At 37.7% G+C, this 19233-nt stretch overlaps 1 long non-coding RNA gene across 2 annotated transcripts; it reads right to left on the bottom strand.

Moving 5' to 3' along the window:
• Positions 1 to 11508: 11508 nt before the first annotated feature.
• Positions 11509 to 13813, bottom strand: LOC148197637 (uncharacterized). Of its 2 annotated transcripts, none has more exons than XR_015786707.1 (5): positions 13322 to 13813; positions 12933 to 13228; positions 12729 to 12825; positions 12492 to 12561; positions 11509 to 11747 (listed from the first exon to the last, which is right to left on the bottom strand). It is a non-coding gene; the product is annotated as an uncharacterized LOC148197637 (long non-coding RNA). The 2 variants fall into 2 exon arrangements; XR_015786708.1 differs by having other exon boundaries at positions 12492 to 12555.
• Between the last annotated feature and the right edge of the window lie 5420 nt (positions 13814 to 19233).

The following is a 19233-nucleotide window of genomic DNA, read 5'->3' as shown; positions in this document are numbered from 1 at the left end:
TTGCCATATTGTATTTGGTAACGATTCTGACTAATAATTAACTATCCAATTATCGTAGTTGAATAAAATAGAATGAAAAAAAGACTTGGTAATTTTAAGATTTGATTGTAGCATTTTCATGATATTCAATTATGATGATGGCCTTTTAAGGTACTATTTGATGAAAAAAATGAATGTTGGAGTTAAAGATTTAAATCATGTGCACACTTGTGTGTTCCTGTTTTGATGATTAAAAAATAATTGCGAGATTTGTGACAAAGATTAGGTAAGAATCTTCAGAACAAATCCTGCAGTTTAGAATTTCGTAGTTGACTGCAGCTAACGTGTCGCATACACATGTGTATTCATACGAATTGGGACACGTGTGCGCATTTATACTATCATAATAATATTTAATTTATAAGTGAATCAATCAGATTTAACGTCATCATACAATGGTCCAAGGAAGATTATTATTATTATTATTATTATTATTGTTTATTAGGAAACAAAAGAAGATTTCTTTATAAACAAATAAATAAATATAGAAGAGGAAGAAGATGATTAAATATTTTTACGTATTTTTTAGTCTTTAATAAGGAGGACAAATTTGTGGACTAGAGAGAAAGTAGTGGATTAGAATGAGAATATACTCAAACTGTAAGGAATCGTAATTAAAAAAAAAAAAAAAAAAAAAAAAAAAAAAAAAAAGAGAACGGGGAGGAAGGGACGTGCGCTGCCACAAAGGGGCAGTGAACGTTGCTTCCCCTTTGAAAACAAAACCAAAAGAAAACAAGAAAAGGAAAGAGAAGAAGAGGGGAAGAGGGAAGAGTTTGGGAGGCTCGTGGGAGATAAAAAGGGGTATGGGTCTGCACTTAGGGAGTGAAATCATTGCTGCCAAGTTTCTGAGAGAGGTGAAGTTGAAGCTGCAAGCAAGGTTTGGTTCTGCAAGTTGGGGAAAAGAAGAGGAGGAGAACTTTTGGAGTTGGAAGGAAATCAAACTCTCTGGAAGTGATTCAAGGAAGTCTTCAAGAGGTAAGGGGAGCTAGATCTTTTGTTTGATTGATGATATATGTTGTGTTTAATGCAAATCTGGGAAGGAAGGGATGAAAAATTGGGATTTCTGGGTTTTCTGGGTTTTCTGGAAAACCTGCGATTCTGCAGAATTCTGCAGAAACGCGCGTTCGTCCAATTTGATGAAAATTGGACGCTCGTCCAAATGGCTCGACCAATTAGTGGTCGGCCAAAATATTGAACGTTCGTCCGCACAGTGCTCGACCAGTGGTCGGTCAGAATATCAAGAACGTTCGGTTTTGTGTTCGGCGAGCGTTAGCGTTCGTCCTTCTTTCTCAGTATACCGTTCGGTCGAGACTTGTGTTCGGTTAAGTGTGGTTCGGTGAGGATGGTAGACGTTCGTCCTAATTTGGTAGTCTCGGCTGGTGAACCTGAGCGTTCGGTCTTGAATTGATAGGTTGCAATTTTGAGCGTCCGGTCATGGTAAAATAGTGATCGTTGGTGTTCGTCCATAAATTGCTATTCTTAGGAAGTGATATTAAACGTTCGGCCTCGGTAGGGTTGTGAGGAGAGCGTTCTTACTTGGTATTGTTGTGAGTGTAGCGTTCGGTCTTCATTTGATATTCTAAGTTTGAATCTTAAACGTTCGGCTTTGGTGTATAAGAAAGTATAAGCGCTCGTTCAAACAATGATGAATTCAATATGGTGTCCAATGGTTTAGCAATCGGCCTAGGATCCGATAACGTCCGTTCTTATAATATTCAGGAATTAGCGTTCGGCAGAGAGCGTTCGGCCTTAAACTTTGGGTCTCGAACGATCGGTTTTGGAGTATTCGTGAACGTTCTGTAGATCGCGTTCGCCAGATAGTGTGCGTTAGATAACGTTCGTCCAAATGCCTAAGAACGTTCGTCCAGATATTGAACGTTCGTCCAAGTTGCGCGTTCGGTCTCATACTGTTAGGAGTTCGTTAGCGTTCGTTCTTGTTGAGTTTTAATGATATTAGCGTTCGGTCTTAGTAGATTTTGTTTCTGTATGTATAAATAGTAAGCGTTCGGTCTTGTCAAGGTTTGATCTTTGAGCGCTCGTCCAGTATTGAATTTGGTGTTCGGTAGTTGAGCGTTCGGCCTAAGTAATTGATCTTGAGCGTTCGGCCTTAGTTTGTGAGTGTTCGGCCTTAGTTTGTGAGCGTTCGGTATTATTTAAATTCTGAGTTAAGCGTTCGTCCTCTGCCTGAGCGTTCGTCCAAAGAAGTGGTGCGTTGAGCGTTCGTCCAAGGTGATTAGCGTTTGTCCATTCGGTATTTCGCGTTCGTTCATTTGGAAATTAGCGTTCGTCCTTTTGGCTTAATAGCGTTCGTCCTGGGTGGTGAATAGTGCTCGTCCAAATAGTATTTTACAAATAAGTTGGATTCCAAGTTCCTTTGCTCTTGGGTTGAATTATGTGTACCAATGGTTGGAATATTGTCTGTGACGTGTTTTATTTGAAAATATGTGAATGTATGAAATATGTTGGATTTGTTGTGATAATATGGTGGTATCGGAATATTCATAATTGTGGTTAAGTTTCAAAGTAACAATATGATTCATGGACGTAATTCCATGATCCTCAAGGAGAGGATACATGGTGGTGTTTTGGGGGGGTTGTATAGAATGATTACATGGTAGCTCAGTCTTGGGGGTCATCCTGAAGCTCCAATGGTCTTTCTTCTCATGTAGAGAGGATTGAACCATGTGGTGAGGAGTAGCAGGAGGTCCTAGTCTTGGGTGCTTCCATATGATCCAAGGTGAGTGATAACGGATTAACCTCGTGATTGTGGTCGGGCGGGGGTGCCCCAAAGTTTCACCAGGCGGTAGTGCCAGAGCGGTAGTGCTCAAGTTCTATAAAACCACCACGAGTGCAAGACCCGCCATAGCTCGGTAATCATTCTAGTCCGGACGAGTCGGGTATAAAGTAACAAGTCTTGTGATGTTAGTTTACCATGTTTGGATGAATGTTTACATGTCATGGGAGTGTGTGAATATGGATCAATGAGTATGCTTTAAATTGTTATTTTATATGAACCTATGAATGATTTCATGAATTAATTGTGCTAGGAGATAACATGTTTTTATATCTAGCTCACCCTTGCATTGTTTGTGTTGTGTGCCAATTTGGATATGTTATTTGGCGATGATCATCCACTTGGATGGGAGCAGATGGCGGGGAGGATACCTTGGGAGCAGCTCTTGATGGAGACGGCAGTGCTGCAACCTAGTTTCACTAATTCTTATTTCGTGAACTCGTTTAATTACATTTGTGTGTATTTTAAGTTTTAAATTTTTCGTGTTTTCCACGGGAGATTCCAATAATCGTATTGTCAATTTCCGCACTATTCTGAGGATGACTGTAATCCTTAAATACTCTTGACTGCTTTCCTATATTATGCATGATGACGTCTTTATTATATATGCATGATGTATATATTTGGGACGTTACATTTATGGTATCAGAGCAGTTCGTCCTTAGGATGACCTTTGTGTTGTGGGTTTGCCATGTCTTCTCTGTGAAGAATTGAGTGTAAATGGTATGACTTACCATTTCCCCCGAATCTATATAGTAAGGTGTATATCTAACTAGAAGTTTTAAGAACAGAAAACGTCTTAATAAGAGTAATGAGGGTGCCAGTTGTTTCCTAATCATGTTCCATAAGGATGGGACTCCCAATGTAAACTTTTCAGCTCTTGTGAACCAGAGTGTAGACCTTCTGGTTGTGAATGACTTCATGGATGTTTTCCCTGAAGAAGTTCCTGGTTTACCTCCTCCACGAGAAGTAGAGTTCTTTATTGATTTGGTCGCAGGAGCAGGACCAGTATCCATGGCCCCTTATCGGATGGCACCAGCTGAGTTGGCTGAGTTGAAGAAGCAGATTGAAGAGTTGTTAGAGAAACAATTTATCCGGCCAAGTGCTTCGCCGTGGGGTGCGCCAGTGTTGCTAGTAAAGAAGAAGGATGGTAGCTCAAGGTTGTGCGTTGACTATCGACAGTTGAATAAGTTGACGATCAAGAACAAGTATCCATTGCCGAGGATCGATGATCTGATGGATCAATTACACGGAGCTACAGTATTCTCCAAGATTGATTTAAGGTCGGGTTACCATCAAATTTTAGTAAAGGCCGATGATGTGCAGAAGACGGCATTCAGGTCCAGGTATGGCCACTATGAGTATGTAGTTATGCCTTTTGGTGTGACTAATGCTCCAGCCATATTCATGGACTATATGAATCGAATTTTTAGACCCTTCTTGGACAAGTTTGTGGTGGTGTTTATAGATGACATACTTGTCTATTCTAAAACTCGGGAAGAACATGAAGATCACCTTAGGGCAGTACTTGAAGTGCTGAGAGAAAGAAGATTGTATGTCAAGCTGTCCAAGTGTGAGTTTTGGATGAAAGAAGTTCCTTTTCTTGGGCATGTGATTTCAGCTGGAGGAATTGTTGTTGATCCCACTAAGGTGCAAGCAGTACTTCAGTGGGAGAGACCTAAGACTGTTACAGAAGTCAGGAGCTTTGTGGGTCTAGCGGGCTACTATCGGCGTTTTATTGAAAGCTTTTCACGGATTGTGGCGCCGTTGACACAACTGACTAGGAAGGATCAACCTTTTGTTTGGACAGACCGTTGTGAGACTAGCTTCCAAGAGCTAAAGAAAAGATTGACTAGTGCACCAGTTTTGGTTATCCCTGACACGAGTAAACTTTTTGAGGTTTTCTGTGATGCCTCTCATCAGGGATTAGGGTGTGTACTGATGCAGGAGAAGAAGGTAGTAGCGTATGCATCAAGACAACTCAAGGTTCATGAGAAGAATTACCCCACTCATGACTTGGAGTTGGCAACTGTAGTTTTTGCTTTGAAGATTTGGAGACGCTACCTGTATGGTGCGCAATTTCAGGTGTTTAGTGATCATAAGAGCCTGAGATATCTCTTTGATCAGAAAGAGCTTAACATGAGGCAAAGGAGATGGATGGAGTTCCTTAAGGATTATGACTTTGATCTTTTATACCATCTCGGGAAAGCCAATGTAGTGGCGGATGCATTGAGAAGAAAGGCAGTACATATTTCCTCATTGATGATCAGAGAGCTTGAGTTAGTAAAAAGCTTCAGAGATTTGAGGTTGCAGGTAGAATTTGAAGCTGACAGGATCAGATGCAGTATTTTGGTGGTGTCCAATGACTTATTGAAGCGTATTAAAGAAGAGCAGTCGAAGGATGTTCAGCTCCAAACGTCATCCAGTTTGATTGGGACGGAACAAGGAAAAGATTTTGCATTGGGGACTGATGATATCTTAAGGTTCAAAGGCAGAGTATGTATCCCTAGCAATTCAGAAATGAAGAGGTTAATCCTTGAGGAGGGTCACAAAATCCGTTTTAGCATGCATCCAGGCATGACAAAGATGTACCAAGACCTCAAGAAGTCCTTCTGGTGGTCGGGTATGAAGAGGGACGTGGCACAGTTTTCGGCTTCTTGCTTGACTTGTCAAAAGGCAAAAGTGGAACATCAAAGACCTGGAGGTTTGTTGCAACCGTTAGAGATTCCCGAGTGGAAATGGGATAGCATCGCGATGGACTTCGTTACCATTTGCCACGCACTATTCGAAAACATGACGCAATATGGGTAATAGTGGACCGATTGACCAAGAATGCTCACTTCTTGGCAATTGATTTGAGAATGTCTACGACAAAGTTGGCTCAACTATATGTTAAGGAGAAGAAAGGTTTTAGAACAGATGATAAAGGGTGGTTGTAGTATAAGTTGCTAAAGAGGGTATCGAGAATGATCAGAGAAGTTTGGGTTGGTTGAGATGTTTAGAGTTATGAAGTTGTATGTTGTGATAAAGTTAATTTTCTTTGTGTATGGTTTTATGGTGATGTTTAGTGTTCGGCTGAGTTTGATCAAGAGAGAAGTGGATATTGAATGATGGAATGCAGAAGGCAGTAAGTTAGTAAGTTCAGATAAGGTCAGAGGATTGGTATTATTGGTTAAGATTATCTTGAGGTTTAGAGGATTAAAGATAGGGTTTATATTTTGACGACTCCGAGTTGAAGAGGACAATCCTTGAAGAAGAAGGTTTTAAGTTAATTTGGACGGGATGAGTACAAGAAGAAGTATGAGTGATGTGGCGTTTGTGGAGTTAATCTAAGAGCTCAAGTTTGAAGTTTATATGGAGTGCTTCCTTGACAAGGAAGGAGAACGAAGGTGGTGCATCAAGTGTAGTTGAGCGAAAGATCGAAGCAAGTGTTATGAGAATTCAAGATGTCTGCAAATTGTAAATGAAGAAGAGATGATGTTGTTCTTTCGTAAGTTTGAGGTGTGATTCAAGGGAAGGGTTTTGATTGGTTTTCTGCAACAAGTATGGGATTTTATGACTTGAAGAAGTGGAATTCACTTTGGAGTGGGGTCTTAAGGCAACATCTGCGTCCGAAATTTTTGGGTGGTTCCTGTTTAAGTCGTGTAGTGTAAGAGGACGATGGAGATTGAGTTAGAGCAATAATATTTAGACTCAATATAATCATAAGGAGAACTACAAGGTTGAGGAATCGCAGAAGAGAAATAGAGGACATGTTGGCATAGTCTAGTATAAGTCTTGACAATCAGGAGTGATTTCAGGCATGGTCGTTTTGTGGAGTAGAAAGCAGTGTTGAGGAAATGGAATGACAAGGCTATTATGCAAAGGGAGAGTTCTCAGAGTTTTGGTAAGGCCATAAAAGTCCTGAGAAAGGTTCTTCGAGGGTGATCTTTTGCTGGTTATAGTTGTCATGAAGGAAGTGTCATTTTAAGTAAATTGGTTAGTAAGGAAGTATGAGGAGCAGAGTAGCGCAGCAGATGATGCTGAGCATGTTATTGTCAGAAATAGGTATGCATGAAGAGCTTTCAAAATTGTGGATTAGTAGTTTGTGAGGGACGAATTCTTTGAAACAATATTGGTGTTGTCATATGAGCATGAGTTAGGAGTGTTTAGTAATCTTCAGGAGTCAGAAGTAAGTTTAGGTGTGAAAGAAACATGTATCAGGCAAGGAAGATAAGTGAGCCTTCGGTTGCAAGCTACAGGATCAACTTTAAAGTGAAAAGTATTAATGGCTTTGGAATGGGAAGAGTGGGTCAATGGGCGAAGGAGACTATTTGAGCTGTGGTTTTGAGTTATAGTGGCAATCTAGAGGTAAGGTTATGTTAACAGATGGTTTGAACAAAGAGAAAATTTTTCGACTTGTTCCGGGAGACTTAATTTTCGAGGACGAAAATTTTTGTTGTTGGGGATAATGTAAGGAATCGTAATTAAAAAAAAAAAAAAAAAAAAAAAAAAAAAAAAAAAAAAAGAGAACGGGGAGGAAGGGACGTGCGCTGCCACAAAGGGGCAGTGAACGTTGCTTCCCCTTTGAAAACAAAACCAAAAGAAAACAAGAAAAGGAAAGAGAAGAAGAGGGGAAGAGGGAAGAGTTTGGGAGGCTCGTGGGAGATAAAAAGGGGTATGGGTCTGCACTTAGGGAGTGAAATCATTGCTGCCAAGTTTCTGAGAGAGGTGAAGTTGAAGCTGCAAGCAAGGTTTGGTTCTGCAAGTTGGGGAAAAGAAGAGGAGGAGAACTTTTGGAGTTGGAAGGAAATCAAACTCTCTGGAAGTGATTCAAGGAAGTCTTAAAGAGGTAAGGGGAGCTAGATCTTTTGTTTGATTGATGATATATGTTGTGTTTAATGCAAATCTGGGAAGGAAGGGATGAAAAATTGGGATTTCTGGGTTTTCTGGGTTTTCTGGAAAACCTGCGATTCTGCAGAATTCTGCAGAAACGCGCGTTCGTCCAATTTGATGAAAATTGGACGCTCGTCCAAATGGCTCGACCAATTAGTGGTCGGCCAAAATATTGAACGTTCGTCCGCACAGTGCTCGACCAGTGGTCGGTCAGAATATCAAGAACGTTCGGTTTTGTGTTCGGCGAGCGTTAGCGTTCGTCCTTCTTTCTCAGTATACCGTTCGGTCGAGACTTGTGTTCGGTTAAGTGTGGTTCGGTGAGGATGGTAGACGTTCGTCCTAATTTGGTAGTCTCGGCTGGTGAACCTGAGCGTTCGGTCTTGAATTGATAGGTTGCAATTTTGAGCGTCCGGTCATGGTAAAATAGTGATCGTTGGTGTTCGTCCATAAATTGCTATTCTTAGGAAGTGATATTAAACGTTCGGCCTCGGTAGGGTTGTGAGGAGAGCGTTCTTACTTGGTATTGTTGTGAGTGTAGCGTTCGGTCTTCATTTGATATTCTAAGTTTGAATCTTAAACGTTCGGCTTTGGTGTATAAGAAAGTATAAGCGCTCGTTCAAACAATGATGAATTCAATATGGTGTCCAATGGTTTAGCAATCGGCCTAGGATCCGATAACGTCCGTTCTTATAATATTCAGGAATTAGCGTTCGGCAGAGAGCGTTCGGCCTTAAACTTTGGGTCTCGAACGATCGGTTTTGGAGTATTCGTGAACGTTCTGTAGATCGCGTTCGCCAGATAGTGTGCGTTAGATAACGTTCGTCCAAATGCCTAAGAACGTTCGTCCAGATATTGAACGTTCGTCCAAGTTGCGCGTTCGGTCTCATACTGTTAGGAGTTCGTTAGCGTTCGTTCTTGTTGAGTTTTAATGATATTAGCGTTCGGTCTTAGTAGATTTTGTTTCTGTATGTATAAATAGTAAGCGTTCGGTCTTGTCAAGGTTTGATCTTTGAGCGCTCGTCCAGTATTGAATTTGGTGTTCGGTAGTTGAGCGTTCGGCCTAAGTAATTGATCTTGAGCGTTCGGCCTTAGTTTGTGAGTGTTCGGCCTTAGTTTGTGAGCGTTCGGTATTATTTAAATTCTGAGTTAAGCGTTCGTCCTCTGCCTGAGCGTTCGTCCAAAGAAGTGGTGCGTTGAGCGTTCGTCCAAGGTGATTAGCGTTTGTCCATTCGGTATTTCGCGTTCGTTCATTTGGAAATTAGCGTTCGTCCTTTTGGCTTAATAGCGTTCGTCCTGGGTGGTGAATAGTGCTCGTCCAAATAGTATTTTACAAATAAGTTGGATTCCAAGTTCCTTTGCTCTTGGGTTGAATTATGTGTACCAATGGTTGGAATATTGTCTGTGACGTGTTTTATTTGAAAATATGTGAATGTATGAAATATGTTGGATTTGTTGTGATAATATGGTGGTATCGGAATATTCATAATTGTGGTTAAGTTTCAAAGTAACAATATGATTCATGGACGTAATTCCATGATCCTCAAGGAGAGGATACATGGTGGTGTTTTGGGGGGGTTGTATAGAATGATTACATGGTAGCTCAGTCTTGGGGGTCATCCTGAAGCTCCAATGGTCTTTCTTCTCATGTAGAGAGGATTGAACCATGTGGTGAGGAGTAGCAGGAGGTCCTAGTCTTGGGTGCTTCCATATGATCCAAGGTGAGTGATAACGGATTAACCTCGTGATTGTGGTCGGGCGGGGGTGCCCCAAAGTTTCACCAGGCGGTAGTGCCAGAGCGGTAGTGCTCAAGTTCTATAAAACCACCACGAGTGCAAGACCCGCCATAGCTCGGTAATCATTCTAGTCCGGACGAGTCGGGTATAAAGTAACAAGTCTTGTGATGTTAGTTTACCATGTTTGGATGAATGTTTACATGTCATGGGAGTGTGTGAATATGGATCAATGAGTATGCTTTAAATTGTTATTTTATATGAACCTATGAATGATTTCATGAATTAATTGTGCTAGGAGATAACATGTTTTTATATCTAGCTCACCCTTGCATTGTTTGTGTTGTGTGCCAATTTGGATATGTTATTTGGCGATGATCATCCACTTGGATGGGAGCAGATGGCGGGGAGGATACTTGGGAGCAGCTCTTGATGGAGACGGCAGTGCTGCAACCTAGTTTCACTAATTCTTATTTCGTGAACTCGTTTAATTACATTTGTGTGTATTTTAAGTTTTAAATTTTTCGTGTTTTCCACGGGAGATTCCAATAATCGTATTGTCAATTTCCGCACTATTCTGAGGATGACTGTAATCCTTAAATACTCTTGACTGCTTTCCTATATTATGCATGATGACGTCTTTATTATATATGCATGATGTATATATTTGGGACGTTACACAAACGGTGTTAATCAAGCAAGTTAATGTTTTACATATATAAATCAATTAAAAAAGTATAAATTTTTTACATATATATCTCTGATATTGTACTAAGTAAAAAAATTTAGATTATGTGAATGAATTAAATAAAATATATATATCTGATATTGTGGCATAAGAATATTCCAAAATATATAAGAATAATTCAGTTATATACTCAAACATAATTAATGAATCACATGTACCTAGTAATTCCTCTAGTAGGCTTTAAGTAGATAAATATGATATCACATGTTTTTGTTCATAAATCATATATCAAATTAAAAAAAAAAACCTAAGGTAACTATAGGAATGAAACACAAATTAAAAAAAAAAACAAAGAAACAAACAGCACACTACAAAAAAAAAATTATAAGAAATGTTATCATATTGTATTAAAAGAAAATTTAAACTTAAATAACTATTATAAATAAGTTGTGCAAGTAATGAATAATTTTAGTGTAGGAACATAATATTTCAAACAATATTGCAACAACACTTTCTTAGAAAATAAAATAAATTTGGAGAATTAGAAATTTTAAGCATTGCGAAGTTTCATTGCACATACATATTGTCTAAGTCAAGTCAAACGAATAATTGATCAAAGACAAGTAAGAGAAAAGTGAGAATAAAATAATTAAAATGATAAAATTCAAAATAATGTGAAATTTGGCAGAAACTTTTTCATCTATGGCAAAGAAATTGATAGATACTTGACCTAAAGTAGTCACTGTCAGATATATCAACTATCCTATTTAAAAAAGAAAAATATTTTCTCTGTGAGATATGTGTCAAAAAAGAAGCAAGAGTCAGTGCAACAAGCATGTCACATTTGTAAGCTTATTATTGTATGTGAATGCTTATTCCAAAACTCACTACAAAAAAAAGGTTATTTAGAGGAGGTTTTTTTTTCGATTTGTGGGGGTTTTCACCCTCCGCAAAATAAATTCCGGGGGTTTTTCAAACCGCCGCAGTTTGAGTCGCCACAAACTATCTGCGGGGGTTTTTTGCGACCCCTGGTATCGTGTTCAATTTGCGGAGGTTTTTCTACGGAGGGTAAAAACCTCCTCTATTACTGACTATTACTTTGTGGGGGTTTTTAACCTCCTTTATTTTCAACTATTTGATCACAAAAGTTTTCTATATTTTTGTCAGTTTTTTTATTTGATGATTATTAAAATATATAATATCGTTTTTTGTTTAATGATTATTAAAATATATAATAACTACCTATTTTCACCAATTTCTTTCTTTTCTTTTTTTTTTAATTTCAAAATTAAGTAAATTTAATTTTTTTTAAATTATTAAATACCAAACAAATATGATTCCTCTGAATAAAAAATTGATACCATAGAACAAAAACCACTGAGTAGGAAGGAATTTAGAAAAATAAATTGAGAAACAATAGTATGTTTCAGAAGGATAGACTAGAAGTCAATGTAATCCTATTGCAGAAATAATTACAAAGAAAGAAATGTTACCCAATTCATAATAAACTAAGTATAGTTTTATCCTAAAACAATATCATAAACTTCCTAAAAGTTACTTCCATAAGATGATTGTCTTGTTCCCAAAGAAGACTCTGGCTCATATATGCATCACGAGCTTGCTGAAATAATATAAAAAATATTAATAAAATAAACTCAATTACATGTGCTCACATTTTGAAAATAATATATAAAAAATCAATCAAATATAATAATGTTGTTGGAAATAACTCTGAGCAAGAACTGGATGAAAAGAAATCAGGTAAAGGTATTTCTACACCCTAACTCTAACTAGTCTTCTTGAAAAATGTGGTGAAAAGCCTACTAATGTTACTGGAATGCCCTTATCCTAATCAGGTGATCTCCTCCATTAAATTTGCAAGTTTTGGAACACCTCATGGGACTTGTGGAAACTTTAATCATGGAAACTGCAGTAGCAATAAGGCTCTATCCGTTGTGCAGAAGGTGATATCCTTGCTTTTTCTTTAAATAAGAAGTTCATACATGTCTTTTGTGTAGCTAATTTTAAACATGGAAACTGCAGTAGCTAATTTTCCATTCGGATTATACTTACTCTAAAGAGCATCTTTTAACAGGGCTGCATTGGATCAAGCAGTTGTAGAATTGAACTATCAATTAATACATTCGGAGATCCATGTAAAGGAGTAGCAAAGAGTTTAGCTGTTGAAGCTTCTTGTGCATAGACATGCTTCTTGTGCATAATTAACTTTGTAAAATTTACAAGTTCATCTTATGCAATCAGATTCAAGAAAATCAATTATGAAATAACAATAGCACATATGAATGATAATCTATGCCATCCAGCCAAATACATCGCACATATGAATGAGTTAGGATCTTATTACCTTTCCAAATGAGAGAACGAGCTAATAAAGAGTCACAATTCAGAAAAGGTAACTTCTTCTTAACCTGAAACTGAGAAATCAAACATGTGGTACATATCATCACCTTAAGAAATCAACCATGAGTCAATTATACATTTGACTAATTGATATCCTCGTCTAAATGGTTTGTAGCCAATTGAACATATTCATTGTCATTACTATAAAATTTGTCTATTTCTTAAAGTTTTCGTAGTGTACCCTCACATATGGATCACTTATGCCTTTGAGATAGACAATAACAATCCCTTCCCAGGACAAGTTCAATCCAACCATTGCTTGAGCCAAAACCCGAACCCTGTACATGAAAATTGTTAGCATGAATATCCAAGTAGTGAAAAAAAGTTGTGAGTAAAATGACTAAATGGTTGAAAGAATCACTAATTTCAAAGTGAATAAGCACACCTTCGGTCCTTCTTGGTCATCCACTCTAATTGATATTCGAAGTCTTAATTCTCCAGAATGCACTCTTTTAAGAGGGATCCATACATCCCTTACTGTCCCATCAACCACTACTTCCAAAATACGGTGTAACATTGTTCAAAATTTGCATACAAAGCACTTACACTATAAAAATGCGTTTCTTATTAGAAGAACGATGGTGGGCAACAAAAATGTATTGCACTCAACCTAGGAATTTCATCAAACACGTACAGGGCAGCAATAATCCCCACTCCTTGTTATGAGTTAACCAGAATATCCTGCACCATTAACAATCAATGTGAGAGACAATTTTGAAAAGTTGAATTGGAAGTGAAATCAATATGGAAAGGCGTTGCAACACCAAACGATACCGTTGTGGCCGCGATAAGTGCGGAGGCGTTTGAGAACTGTCTCATCTTCGATTAGGGTTTTATGATTTCACGAATTTAAGGACACTAGTGAAAGGTAAAGCCTCTGAAACATGAAACCTAAACCTAAAAGAGAGGTTTGGGGAAGAGTTTTAAGATTTGAGTTTTGAATCAAAAATGGAAAACGTAGAACTGAAAACCCCTTTGACTGTATATGCGTCTCCCAAGTCTGCGACTCCCTCGTCTAGTCCAACGTCGACCCCGAACTCCTCACCACCTTCATGACAGGCGACATCAAGCTCCTCTACAAGATCACCTTCTCAGCAGTTTACAGCGGGTTGTCATTACGCTTTTCCTGGTCGAGAATGGCTGTGACGGGAAGACGGCTCAAAGAGTGTAGATGAACATGAGAAAAAGGAAGTGTTTGATGAAGTTAAGTTTAGGTTTAGGAATTTGGAGAAAAAATAAAGTAAGATAAAATTTTGGAAGGAAAAGACTGAAAAACGAAAAAAAAATAAAAAGAAAAATGTATTATAATTTGATTAGTTATGAACCTCTTTAAAAAAAACTTAAAACCTCCGCTATTATTAGGCATTTGACAATTCAATAGAACCAAATTAAATCATATTAATTTGCGGAGGGTTTTTATAACCTCCGCAAAATAACCTCCCTTAAATACCATTTTTTTTGTAGTGACTCTTTTGAAAAAATCATAAATAAAGAAGTTATTCTTTCTTTTTTCTTCTTTCTTTTTTTTGGTTCAGGAACTCTTCCTAAAGAAGTTTTGGAGAACCGAACATCCCAACATCATCAAGAATTGTAATACGATAAGAGGAAATTTTGATTTTTTTTTCCTTTTCTTCTTCTTAATTCAGTTTGGGATTCACATCCCTTGCATGTGTTGCTAGAATGCTTTGTTAGGGTTTTTCTTTTAATTCTTATTCCAAAGGAGCTATAAATCGCTAAAGTGGGTTCTCTTATTTCTCATTCTAGGAATTATGTAAGGGTTTAAGTGTTAGTGTCTCTTGGAGAAGAGGAAGAGTTAGTAAGAAGGTAACATAAGCTAAATTTATTTTTGGGTGTTTAAGTTTTTGGTTGGAGATTTATTAAATTTTTGGTTTGAGAAATGTTTAAATTTTTGGTTTGAAATCATTTAATTAGAGAGGATACATTATGTTTGTTGTATGTGATAGGAAAACTGCATGTGGCTTTTAAATTTGATTTGGTAATTTTTCTATAGTCTTGGAACGTCATTGAGCTACAAGCATGTATCGTTGAACTCGAGTTGCACAAAACCTCAAACAGAGGCCATTGTCATAGACAACATTAAGCAGTAACACTTACCGCTAAGTGCAGACTCAACAAGAAGCCCCTGAAAGATTGGAGTTGGGCGCACCTTATTGCTACTAGGTGGTGATGAAGTCAAAGAGACCATGTTGCTCTAGCATTCAGTGTGTCTTCTAGCACTAAGCAATGACCCGTTGAATGTTTTATTCTATGTGATATGTTGAGGATCTATGGTCCTTTTCACTTTCTAAGGGATCTAGGTAGAAGATGCTTGAGACTTGTATGACTTAGTAGTATTCCATATTGATGAATTGTAGTTAGTTCCACGAGTGATGATACGTGTGTGGATATTGCTAAGTATTCTTTGATTATATATATGATGCTGAAATGGTTAGTTAATATGAATTACGATAAAGAACAATGTAATTTTATAATAAGGGTGATGATTTGAGTTACATGAAAATTGTGATAGAAATATCGGATGATCATGTCAAATAAATTGGAAAATAAAAGGTAAATGTTCTGAAAGGATTTTATTATGGTAGATATATAATTGTTTGGTGGCATAATTTATTCTTTCTAAGGAGAAATATTACAATTCAATAAGATTAATGTGATAATAGTTAGGAACCATCATTGAAGTTATCCTTAAACTCAACCAAACTCTCATACTCATAAATAATGGGTTTTGGAGGTGAAGAGTACAAGATGTTCCTATAACTTGTTTAAAAATAGTGAATTCCTTCTCTATTAAATTATAGTAAATTAACCTCGCAGAGAAGATTGTGGATTAGTAAACTTTGGACCAATATTAAGTTATCATATTTCAAAAGGTGGAAAATTTTATGAAAAATTCCCATAAGTGCCTATCTTCTAGTGTCCAAGCAATTGTACTAATATGAATACCAAGTCTAGAAATCTTTGAGTCTTGTGTCTAAAAATGTGTAACATCCCAACAATATAGCTGCAAACTATATTCAAGAGTACTTACATTTACAATAAAATAGAACAGTTACAGGAAATAAAGTTTAACTTACAGTTATCCTAAAATAACCATAAATTAAAAACTTTACAGAAACCTACATTGATACAACCCAAAAGAGGAGACCGATCGGTCATACAAGAAGTGTATTAATCGAACGGTCTTATACTAAATATCAAAACAAAGTCAAGACCGAACAGTCTTACTCTTAGCGGAGACCATCCTCTTCTACCAGCGTTTGCTCCAGAGAAGCTTATGCACCTTCTGCTCACACCCACATGGTGATCATTGCAAAGACAAGGACGACCGAACGGTAAAACATGACAAGACAGGAAAATAAGGATAAACTAGTGTAATTTAATTAACTATGTAAACTTACAATTCATACAAACACATAAAATAATCATACTTCTACAGAAATCACACCAACATATTATAACCGACCACTTTCCCTTTGACTGTCTGGACTGTATGAATTATGTTGCTACGACGTTCGTGCACTCGTGGGTGGTAATCTAAAAACCTTATGACTACCGTAGCATGGAAAACCCTTAAGCTGCCACACGAGGTTAGCCTGTTATTCCTCACCTTAGTTCAAGGTAATACATACCGCCCAGGCTAGGGCCTCCTGCTATTCTCACCACATGCATCACAAATCTCTAATTGAGACTCGGTGACCATTAGAATGTCAGGATGAACGATAGCTTAGTCTGACCATATTCATCTGAGATATTCTTCCTTGGAACACTCGTTCATATCCATATAATACAAATGACATCATACTTCTTCATATTCATACTATTTCATTCATATCACATTTTAAATACCATACCTCATTAACAACACATTTCCTCATCCATAACACCTTTAAATAACTTCAAACCGAACATTAAAACAACATCACCATTGAGCATAACTGACTTGGAAAATATCAACACTTATTATGAACAAAACCTGACGGTAGAACACCTCCTATCTGCGAACATGACCGTACGGGATATGGTTTCCCTATGGTGAACTTGACCGAAGGGGATATTATTTCCCTATGGTGAACATGACCAAAGGGGATATTATTTCCCTATGGTGAACATGGTCGAACGGGATATTTACTAGACAGAATCCAAAGATTTGACTGAATATTATAGAACATCTATAATTAGACATAAGCAAATACTAAAGCTTATAACCAAAATCTAAGAGCCTAGACTGAACACTACAAGCTTGGTCCGAACCCTCTTAGTTACAATTTCAATTACATAATTTTTTAATATGACGACACCGAGTGCTTAGTGCATCACCGAGCATTACTGAGACTGAGTGCTGGCATCTGGCCGAGCACTACCAAGACAATTCAAGACCGAGCGATCAATAATAGTTATAGCCTATGACAAACTGAATGTTGTTTACAACAAAAGTTATGTCTAGACCGAATGCTACATTAATTTAAAATCAACACTAAACTGAACGGTCATTAATTGAGAATCCACAATAACAGAACTCAATTAAGATTGAGCACCAGATAAAAGTCGAACGGTTAATTAAAGGCCTTCAACAACTACATAATTCTGCAGAATAGCTGCAAAATTAAGATCGACACCAAACCTTACCAGTTTCACTCGACCACTGTTCCATAATCATATAGATACACAATCATCATAAACACAACATCAATATTCCACACCAACAACACCGAACACCCAATTCATCCAATTTTACGCTCATATAGCTTTATCCAAATCAATTTCATACACATGCATAATTATCAAACAACATATCCATACATCAAAACCAAGTAATTAAGTTATCTAGCTTCCCTTACCTCTTTGACTGAACTGAACAACGATTATTCTTTCCAGACTTTGCTTTCATACCAGAAAATCCCAAGAACACCTATATTTCACCGGTTGGTGAGAAAAGACCAACCCAAAATTACCAGAAAAGTGATCAGAACTAAGAAGAAGAAGTTGATGAACACAGGCAACCAAGAACTTGGTTTGCATGTGCCATGAAATAGAATTTCTAAGAAGAGAGTGAACTTACTACTCTAAACTTGATTTTGATCGGTGGAAAAGAAGATCTGGACCCCCAAAATTGCTCAGATTATGGCTGGTTGAAGAAAAGATAAAATGAGATGAAGGATTTCTGGAGAGAAGGAGGAGAAAAGATAGAGGTTTGAGTTTTAGAGAGATGCAGATTTCTGAGAAAATGAGATGAGCTGTGGTTTGGGAAATTCTATAAAATGTTCACTCTCTTGCATTTGAGACATCTGTCCTCCCTTCCAGGTGTCATTTTCAGGGTTTTACATTCTCCCCATCAACAAAAATTTTTGTCCTAAAAAATTAAGACATACTAAAGAACAAATGAGAGAACAACTCTCTCATAACAAATCCAAATGTCCAGGTAGATTCACCTGTTCTCACATCTCTAACCACCTTGACTAGACTGATTAATTTTTCCTCTAAGTTACTTAGGTAGTCTCTCCATACCGTTGACCGGCTGCAACTCGACCGAACGATTATATTTGAGTAAGGGTCGAATGGTTATGGGAAAGAGGAAACCGAACAGACTCTCTGAAGTGAGGAATCGAATGGTAACTTTGAAATAAAGAGGTCGTGACTCTGAAAGGTAAACCGAACGGTAACGTAAATACCGAACGAGAAAGATATTATTAGGAAGAGTTACAAGTCTTGTTAGGAGAGATAGAAATAAGGGAAAAGTTCGTTAACTGTTTAGGGAGGGAGTATAAATAATTGATGAGTGGTTCGAAGAAGAGCATAAGATATTTTAGGTTTAGGTAGAGACTGAATTTCTTGGTTATTGAAGAAAACGAGAATTCCTAGAGATGTTTTACTAGTATTCTCTTCTTTATTTACACTAAAGGTAATACTTCATCTCTGACTCCTAAATAATCCAATACACACTTCCGTACAGATCTTCAAGTGTCTGGATCGCCCTATCCGTCTGGCCGTTCGTTTGGGATGATAAGCTGAACAAATCTTCAACTGGTTGTCCAAATCTCTCTGCAATGGTTGCCGAAATTGAGAGGTGAAGTGAGGATCCTCGTCTGAATTGCTACCACACGTCACTCCTAGCAACCGAACCACTTCCTTGTGGTAGAGTGGAAGCAATCTTTGACATTGACTTCTCAACTGATAACCATAAAGTAAACACTCTTGGTCAAACCGTCCTTACCATCTTAATAACACTATGGCCTTATGACCGAACGGGAAAAGCGATTGGCTAAGTTCTTGAAAATTTTTATCCCGTTGTCGTTCGGTCTTTGAAGCTCTACCTTCACCTTTTGACATGATAACCAAGAACACATAAATCGAGCGACGTCTGCTTTCATAATTGACCACCAAAAATGATTTTCTTGAGATCCTTATACATTTTAATCATGCCTTGACTCATACTAAAATGATTATGATGTCCTTTCTCAAGAATGAATCTCTTAATTACTCTATTATCAAGAACACCAATCCTTTGGCTGCATTTTCAAAGTACCGACCGTTCCTAACGCAAAATCTTTCCTTGGATCACTACCGATCGGTTCTCTGAAAATCTACAACTCCCCATTTGCCGACTGCTTAATTCAGATGCTTGCCGAATGGTTCACTTACTACCTCCAACTGAAACATCTAACATC

Source organism: Vigna umbellata, chromosome 5 (genome assembly GCF_029865625.1).
Source record: "Vigna umbellata cultivar VRB3 chromosome 5, Vumbellata_1.0, whole genome shotgun sequence".
Lineage (NCBI taxonomy): Eukaryota > Viridiplantae > Streptophyta > Magnoliopsida > Fabales > Fabaceae > Vigna > Vigna umbellata.
Note: the sequence above shows the minus strand (reverse complement) of the source record. Positions and strands in the feature narration are given on the sequence as shown.